Here is a 9714-nt window from a genome sequence, read left to right on the forward strand (position 1 = left end):
CCCTCACCTCCTTGTACCCCCAATATGTTTTTCCCAATAAAAAAATTAAAAAAAATAAAAAAAGAGTGTCTGGACAGCAGAAGGAACATAATTAGGGCTAATAAATATTTGTTGAATGGAATGTTCAAGATCTGGAAAGGAAAGCAATGATTTAAGAGGCAGAGGGGAGTTCTGGTACTTATGTGGGCCTTGACTGCAACAAAGACCTAGACATATCAGAGATGTGAGGAGGGCGCAGGAAAGGGCAAGGTCCAGGTCTGTTGTCTGTAGGGTCACTATGGCTTGCAGTCAGCTCAGTGGCTGCCAAGAACAAACCACACTTTGGTTGAATCACTTTCATTATCTGTCTCTGTGGCTTTGTTGAGAGTGCCTTGTGATAGCATTTAAACTACAGGCACTCAATCAATGCTAATGGCTATTTTTTCTTTTTCTTTCTTTCTTTCTTTCTTTCTTTCTTTCTTTCTTTCTTTCTTTCTTTCTTTCTTTCTTTCTTTCTTTCTTTCTTTCTTTCTTTCTATCTACTTAACAACTTGCAGACTCATGGCACTGCTATGTGTTTCGTAGTAGAATTGTGCTCCACAGAGTTTTCAGTGACTAGTAACAAGATATTCCCCCCCCCCCACCTCCCTGAGGTGCCTCTGGGTGAACTTGAACCTCTAATCTCATAGTTAGCAGTCAAGTGTGTTAATGATTGGCACCACAGAGGGACTCCAGACTAATATCATAATTGACTTCAACTAAGCTGTTCCCTTGCCTATACTTTAAAATTTTAGCATCAGTAAATGTTAAATGAATGCATGAAGGAGAGAATGAATGGGCAAAAAGGGACCTTATAAATCGTGTAGACTGATTTTAGGTGGGTGTTTCTTTAAAGCAGTAGCTATCTTTATCAAACAAAGAAAGCTTACATGGAAACACAATACGTAAAATGAACAGAACCACATCAGCATGGAGTAAAGTAGATAAGAGGGGGTGTAGTCTTTGGTGTTTCACAGCCATGCCCACACCCTTTCGTCTCTCATCCACACTCCCTCAGTGGCCTTGGGAAGTGGCATGCTATTAAATATTTACTTAGCAGCTCTAGAATGGGAGAGGGAATGCTGGTGGTATCTGGTCCCCTGGGAACTGCTATCCCAAAGGCGATGCTTCTGGTGGTTCAAATCCACCAGCAGCTCCAGAAGAGAAAAATGAGCAATCTCTTCCCATTAACTTTACAGTCTCAAAAACCAGCTGAAGGGTCAGGTTTAAGCCAGTTCTGACTGGATGGAAATGAGTCTGAGAGGTTGAGGCAGCTCTCTTTTGCAGCATTTTCAGATTTCCCGGGTGTAAATACCACCACCAGTTTCAAGCTATTGATGTGACTATCAGTGACTGCAGAGCTGGGAAGAGTGAGAAGGAATCTTTTTCTGGCCTCTTTTCACCATAAACATACAACTGGTGTAAACAAAGGTCTGGAGCACCTGTGGGTGTAACATGTAGCAAAAGAATTAAGACAGAGATGAATTTTTCTTATCTTTTGTTTTTAATAGAGCTTATTTAATTATAAGTTTGTTGTTCTTGTTATGTGCTGTCGAGTTGACTTAGACTCATAGTGACCCTATGTACCCTGCACTATCTTAAGCCTATTCCATAAGTTTAATTAGCTGTAAATTTAGTTTTTAACTATGGCTTCATTTAACTTAAATCAGGCTAGGAAAAGTTTCCAAAAATTTAGCAAATGATTTCAAAAGCCAGTATGGCCTCTAGCCCCAGACCCAGACCCAACTCCAGTACCATGGCCTGTAGTACCACACTTTTGAAGCCTAAAAACTCAACTTTAGAGTTACGGTCAATAAAGAGCTGATTTACGCTGCGTGGAATTAGAGTAGAGGGTGAGCTTCTTTCACCAGGCCTTCGGTGGTGAGTCTACGAGTTGGGGGACAATCATTTCTATTCATTCTGCCAAGTTAAAGTTTATCTTTAACAAAGTAATGTGAAGAGAGGTACAGAGACAAGATTTGGTCCTTGTGACTCTTCAGGTCCTGATTTCAGGCCCTCAGCTGTGTTTCTGCAGTCAGTAGCCATGTGGCATTCCTCTATGTTCATAATAACCAAACTAAGCCCATCAGCTCTGATTGATGGTAACCAGATATGAGTCACAGTACAACTGTTGCTCTTCTCCCATTAACATAAACTTCCCTTAGGTTCCCATCTAATCCTTTTGAGTTGCTGTTGTCAATTTGATCTCATACAGCTTATCCTTCAGTGAGCATAATGCTCAGGCAGAATTTTTTGCTAGATAAATTATTGTTGGGTTTTAAGATGACCTCAGGGTATAATTTTGGTTTAAGATTTACAGGTTACCTCAGGGCAGTAGTTTTAGAGATTCATTCACCCTCCATAGTTCCAGGAAGCACTGAGTCCACAAGAATTCAAAATTCTGTTCCTCATTTCCCACCTTCTGATCAGAAGTCTTCTATGGACTATTTGATCAAAATATTTAGTGGTAGTGGTGGGCACCATCCAATTCTTCTGGTCTCATGGCAAAGAGTGCAGCTGTTTATGGAAGCAACTAACCAGACATTCTACACCTTTCTCCTTTTTTTTTTTTTTTTTACCTTTCTCCTTTTCTGGACTCTCCTCCTTTTGTTGTTCCAAGTGAATACAATTATGGAGAAAATAATTGTTTGTCATTGGTTTGCCACTGGTGACCTTTATAGACCCCAGATGCTACAGGAAAACTAAATATACTATTAGATCAATGAAGTAGTATGCCCCATAAAACTATGAGCCTAAATATTCAAATCAAAGAATCAAATTTCTAATTCCTGATCGTACATAAGCAACCTCAGTGATTACTTTCTAAAAAATTTTTGCGGGGAAAATTGTGTCATTTTGCGAATATATCTAAACACAACTTTGCCAATTCAATTCTTAATAGTGATACAACTTACTGATACTAATTACAATAATCAGTTGTGCAACCCTCCCCTTAAACAGTATCAATTTTCCTATCACTCTTCTCCAACTCACTCATTGCCTTCAGGTCAGAACCAACTCATAGCTAACCTTCCAGTGAGTTTTTAGAGGATGTAAATCACACGGGAGGAGATTACCCATCTTTCTCCTGCTGAGAAGCTGGTGTATTCAAACTGCTAGAGATTTAGCAGTGCAATTCCTTACAGATTACACCCTCACCCTTAATCTCCTTCCCTGCCCCCACCTTAGTAACCACTGATAAACTGGCTTCTATACAATTGTCTGTTTTGTCTTTTTATATAAATGTGGCCATATGCTATTTGGTTTTTTGTGACTGCTTTATTTTGCCCAGTATGTCTTCAAGTTCAATCCACACTGTACTGTGTAGTAAGCCTTCCTTTCTCTTACATGCTGAGCAATACTCCTTTGCATATATGTCCCACAATTTATTCATACTTTCATCTGTTGTCAGTGGTTGATCTCTGAGAAAGTAGATAGCCAGACTTTTCTTCTGATAGGCCACTGAATGAGTTCAAACCTTCAAACTTTCAGTCAGCTGGTAAGTGTGTTACTACCATACTGAGACTCTTCCATTTAGACAAAGAATGGTAAGTCCTTAAGGAAGTTAGGTAGTTAAACTGGGGGACAACTCTTGACAATTTATGGTTTGGAAGAATCAATCAACAAGGTAGTAGGAGGAAAAGACAGGGATATAGGGTATGGTTCTTGACAAGAATCATTGAATAGGTAACACATACCATCTCCTTGAGAGAGATGGTGCAGGAAAGGTCAACAAAAATGACCCAAAGGGGCAGAATGACCCAAGTGTAAGCTGCCTCCATTCAGAAAGCTGTATTAGGGGAGGGTAGATGTGCCCCATCTCATAACAAAAAATAGCAAGTGCTACAATGGTGCCTGGTAGAGTGAAAGCTCCTCACACGTCAGACCCCTTTCCCACCTTCCACTCTCCCTGTCACCTCAACAGTCTCTCCTGTTATTCCTTGTTGTCTTGTCACTACTAGTGCCACAGCAACCTCACTGGAGCCTGAGGCAAAGGGAAAAATGAGTAATGCCAGTCCTGACTTTATTTTTCTTCAAGGATTCTTTGCACTCCCTGGGCTTTTGAAATATCACATTAACATAATGTGTATACTGATTTTGTGCATGAGCCAAGTGTTTCACTTGCTTCGCCTTAGTCTCAGCCCTGCTTGTCAAAGGTGGTAGAAAAAGAACAAATAACATGAGACATATTTACTTCCTCTGCAACTAGTCCCTTCTGGTTTCTTGGGCTAAGTCTTAATTAAATGCCATCTTGAAAAAAGAAAAGAAGTTTTTGCATATTCTTAAATATGTTCAAGAGTATGAGTGAGAAGTTATCCAAGAAACTTATATTGTTATTACTGTTGTTGTTATTATTGTTGTTGTTGTTAGGTGAAGTCAGGTATGACTCATCTGAATTTTGTCCTAGCCTGTGCCATCGTCACAATCTCTGACACACTTGAGACCATTGCTGCAGTCACTCTGTCAGTGCACATAGTTGAGGGTCTTCCTCTCTTTTGTTGACATATTGTAATTGTAAGGTGCAGTCAAGTACAACTCAGTGACCCTATGACCAACAGATCTGAACTCTGTCCTATCCTGTACCATCTCACAATCTCTGACATCAACCCAGCCCTGTAATCACTGTGTCAATCCACTTGGTTGGGGGTCTTTCTCTCATTCACCATTCCTCCACTTTTCCAAGCATGATAGCCCTCTCCAAGGAATAGCCTCTTCTAGAAACATGACCAGTGTATGTGAAGGGAATCTTTATCACGTGTGCCTCCAAGGAGCACTCTGGCTGCACACCTTCTCTAAGACATATCTGTTTATTCTTTGGCCATCCATGGGATAGTCAGTCCTCTTCGCTTGCACCGCAGTTCAAAGGCATCGATTCTTTTTCTGTCATCCTTTTTCATTGTCTAGATTTCAGAGGATAAGAAGTTATTGAAAAGGCCATGGTTTGCACCAAATGCACCATATTTCTCAAATTGAAATTATTACTTCTTAATAATTTGGAGTGCTCCCTGACTGCAGACTTTCCCAGTGTTATGTTTCCTGATCTCCTGACTATTGTTATCAATGGTGTTTATTGTGGACCCAAGTAAGATGAAGAGTTTGACAATTTCAGTCTTTTCTTCATCTATGATAATGTTGCCAGTGGTGAGAATTTTTGTTTTCTTGACATTGATATGCAATCCATCTTGAAGATAATATAATCCAAAATGTATACGAGTCTAATTCTGCTCCCCAAAATTTCTTTCAAATTCTAGTCAGTTCACTGGATTTTCCTAAAGAACATTTTAGAAAATGTTTTAATGCTGTGGTAATATTATCTCCTTATGGAAGTTGAAAAAATAATTCCTTTTCATATTTGCTAGCTGCTACCTATCCAAGTGTCAGGTATGCAAATTCTGTGAACCATCTTAATCGTTATTGTTAGAAGGACTACAAGAAGCTCCTGCTGGTGATGCTGCTTGTCAATGTGGCTTCTCTGCCTCCTGGAAGACCCAAGATTCAGGTTGTGTTTTCCCTTCTTTTCATAGTTGTCTCTGTCTGCTTTACCTCTTGAAATTGGGGTGTTTTTTTCCTGACCAAAGGCATGCGGGTTGAATTCCCAGCTACTCAGCAGGTGAAGGATGGGCAATTGCCTCTCATGCATTTATATCACAGGCTCTGAAAACTCACTGGAGGGTCAGCTATGGATTATTTCTGACTTGAGGGCACACAACAGCAACAATTATTTTATTCATATCTTACCCTTGGGCTTGGGATGAATAAGGAAGATGTTTCTCTTTGTGCACTCTGTGTATAAGATTGCTTCCTGCAAACGTTTGTTACTTGGGAAAAGATTCAAGTCAAGGTCATGCCTTTATCTAAGCTTCAAGTCACTCACTCATTGCCCTTGAGTCAGAACCAATTCATATCTGACCTTCATTGGGTTTCTGAGGCTATTAATCACATAGAAGATGATTGCTCATTTCTCTCCAAAGGGGCTAATGGTGGATCCAAATTACTACAGATGGGTGGTCTTTGAGCTAGCAATACATCTACCTACAGACTATGCCACCGGACCTTCCTTTAACTTCGAATAGTGGCTCCAAAATTATCATGAACTCAAAATATCATTGTATGGCTCGTAAGACCCAGCAGGTGAATGTTTTGAAATATTGAACCTCCCCAAAATAAAACTGTAGCTGAGTTTTGCGGAAGGGGCATATAAAAGGCTGGAAAGTTCATCATGTTCTGGGATAGTGGCAGGGATGCTAAGCTCCTCCTAATACGAGTCAGTACTTATTCTCCATACTTCATCAGCTTTTTACTTAAGTGTTGCAAACCTAGATCCATGAGCATCTTTTACTCAAGGGAACAGAATATGAAAGAGGACTGAATACCTAGTGATTTTTCTATCCTTTTCTTTTGCTCATATTTCCAACAAATGGACTGCCTTTCTCTTTTAATTGCTTCCTGTTATGGAGTGTTTGACTCAGATAAGCCAGTTGAGTGGACCAAGGAGAATAGCAATAGGCAGTGAATGATTGAAGCTGCTCTCCGGTGCTCTCTGAGATTATCTGCAGAGGAAGACGAGGTTTTTCTGACTCCCTTGTCTCTGTATTGCTTCTGAAGAACAGACACAAATGTTTCTCACTTTAAGAGATTTGACACCACTTGTTAAAAGGAAGAAAAAAGGTGGATCATAAAACCAACGAAAATGTGCCAGGCATACTCAAGCATTTGTGCAATGCTCGGGTGAGCTGTTCCTTGATCTATATAGGAATAAAAGTGGAGCCAGAATAAAAAATAATGGTTCTAAAATTGCACCTTGGAACCTCTATCAGACTCCATTTTTAAAGAACAAGAGGAAGAAGTTCTATCTTTTTCTAGTAAAGGAAGTCTTTGGGGTGATGTGTTCAGTCCCCCACTCTCTCACTTCCTTCCTCTTTTTCTCAGAGATCTAGATACCTATTGAACGGAGCATCTTGGATTTCCCCCTCTCAAGCTACAAAAAGCAATAGCGGCGGGAGTTTCCCCAGTAGGTTCCTGGATGGTGTGAACGGTTTGTGCTCAACTGACCTAGTGGTAAGGAAATGCACTGCCAACCTGAAGGCAGGTGGTTCGAATCCACCTGAGAAAGGTGGGTGTCTAAAAATCCACTAGAGGATCAGCTATAGGTTGACTCTGACTAGATGATACACAACAACAACAATGCTAAAACTTGACAATCTGAACCCACCAAGGGGCACCAAAGGAGCCATGGTGGCTCACTTGTTAAGTGGCCAAGTACTGATTGAAAGCCTTTTGGTTTGATTCTATCTTTAGGAGCAGATGTGGTGGTCTGCTTTTGTAAAGATTGTTGCTATTGTTGATGTTGTTATGTGTCCTCAAGTCAAGCTCAACTCATAACAACCCTATGAGTAACAATAGTTCTGAATTCTCACATATCCTGAGCCAATATCACTGTCTCTGATACTGGAAACCCAAGGAGTAAAGTTCTACTCTGTCCAGTAGGGTCACTATGAGTTTAGATTGATGGCAGTGACTTTGGTTTGTGACTGTATTTAAGTCCTATAGATCTGCTTCCACAAAGATTACAGGTTAAGAATTAAGTTAGAGTAAGGACGGCAATGGAACCACCTTACTTCTGTAACTTGATTTGTGCCACTATTAGAACCTCTACTCAGAATATTATCTTCTAGGCTGCAACACTTCCATGATACATCTTCAAGGATATGAAAATGTACGCTAAGCACAATTGAGAACAGTGCATCTAAATTCCAAAATCACTCTCCATAGTAGTCTATGTGTTTCCTACTGCCAAGGGGGCCCTTAAGAGTAGTGAGAGAAGATCTTCACCCTGAAACCCACAGCGTCCCTTTTCAGCAGGAAATAGCTAAGAGAATACGCCATCCCCTTTTCCTTATGAATCAGGGTGAAGTCTCTCTCAGGGAGGAGTGATAGGGAATAGCAAAGGACACACTGACAAAGGAGATTAATCAGAAATGACTTTGACAAGCACTGTGGCAATTGGACAATTAAAACAGACATGGGGGGGAAGAAGAACGAACTGGGGAGGAGGGTGGAGAAAACAGTGCAACAATGAATGAATGAAACCCCAAAATCTCTGTAAATGTTCATTAAAACTAATAAAATTTAATAAAAAAAAAGAGAGAGAGAGAAAAAAAAAGAAAACCCTTTGGAGCAGTTCTACTCTGTAACACTCAGGGTCACCAAGAGTTAGATTGAAGTTCATGGCAATGACTTTAGTTTCATTTTACCTAAAGCTCAATATCAAGAAAACAAAGAGTCTCACCACTGAGCCAGTTGGCAACATCATGATAGATGGTGAAGAGACCCTTGATGAGATGAAATGATTCGGTGACTGGGATAATCAGGCAGGTGTGTCAGAGACAATGAGGTTGGCACAGGATAGAGCAGGGTTCAGACCTATTGTACATAGGGTCGCTATTAGTCACAAGTGACTTGGCAGCACATAAAAACAATAATGTTAGAAAAACACTAAATTACTGGAAAGAATTTCCCTACTTTAAATTTCATTCTTTGAGCCCTTGATATGAACTATTTCCCAAATATAAACCTAAATCTAGCATTGTTATTTGTTATATACTGTCAAGTTGGAACCAACCCATAGCTGACCCTCCAGCAGGTATCTACAGGCAATAAATTGCATGTCAAGAGATTGCCCACCTTTTTCCTGTGGAGAAAATGCTAAATTTGAACTGAGTTCCTTTCAGTTAGTTATGTAACTCCTTACCACTAAGCCACCAGAGTTCCCTAAATCTACTATTAGACAGTGCTTAATGTTGAAAACTCCTTTATGTTTAGCTATTTTAAGTTTAATACATTCACATTGCATGATGTAAAAAAAAAAAACCCACAACAACAAACAAACCCCAAAACAAAACAAAACACCACAACTGATAATTGTTTAACTTAGAAAGAACAAGCATAAGAAGTTCAGGCAAGATGGCAGACTAGAGACGGACAAGTTACCCAAACTCTGTACAACAAAGATACAAGACACCAGGTGCAACTGATCTAGACGATGCATCCAGAACCCCGAGCTATGAAGGACAAGATAAAGAGTGGATCAAATGTTCATGAGAGGAGGAAGCAGAATGAGAACTGCATGCAGAGAGAAAGGGAGCGTGAGTCGCCAGCCAGCCTGACACAGAGCAACAGCGTTCTGTGTTTTTGCTGACGAGGTTCTTGTCAGAACAGCAACCTGATCTTTGGTTCCCCTCCTGAACAACAATCCCCTTACTCCTTGTACCCCAGAGGTGTGGCCATAAACCAACTCTCCCGCTGACAAGAGGTATGACCATCACCCACTTCCACCCCTCTGGTGGATAGTGACACACACCATCACCACTACCGCCACTAAGTGCCCCTTATCCACTTGATGTCAGGAGCGTGTCCTCATGGATTAAGCTTTGAAGCACTCTGTATTTGGTGGCACATACTCTCCGCCTCCTTGGGCGAGTGGAGTGCACAGTGCCAGACTGGACATCCTAGCTCCAGCTGTCCTGGCTCCAGCTGCCTACGGGGCTGGCAGGAACTCTTGCTGGGCAAAACGAAAACATTTCTCTCTCTCTCATTGCCTTCAAGTCAGAATTGGCTCATTGAGGACTCTCTTTTAGGTTTCCCAAAACGTTATTATTTTTTTAAATTTTTTTATTATTATTAAATTTTATTAGT

Source organism: Elephantulus edwardii, unplaced genomic scaffold (genome assembly GCF_000299155.1).
Source record: "Elephantulus edwardii isolate Elephantulus edwardi_28Jun2011 unplaced genomic scaffold, EleEdw1.0 scaffold00093, whole genome shotgun sequence".
Classification (NCBI taxonomy): Eukaryota; Metazoa; Chordata; class Mammalia; order Macroscelidea; family Macroscelididae; genus Elephantulus; species Elephantulus edwardii.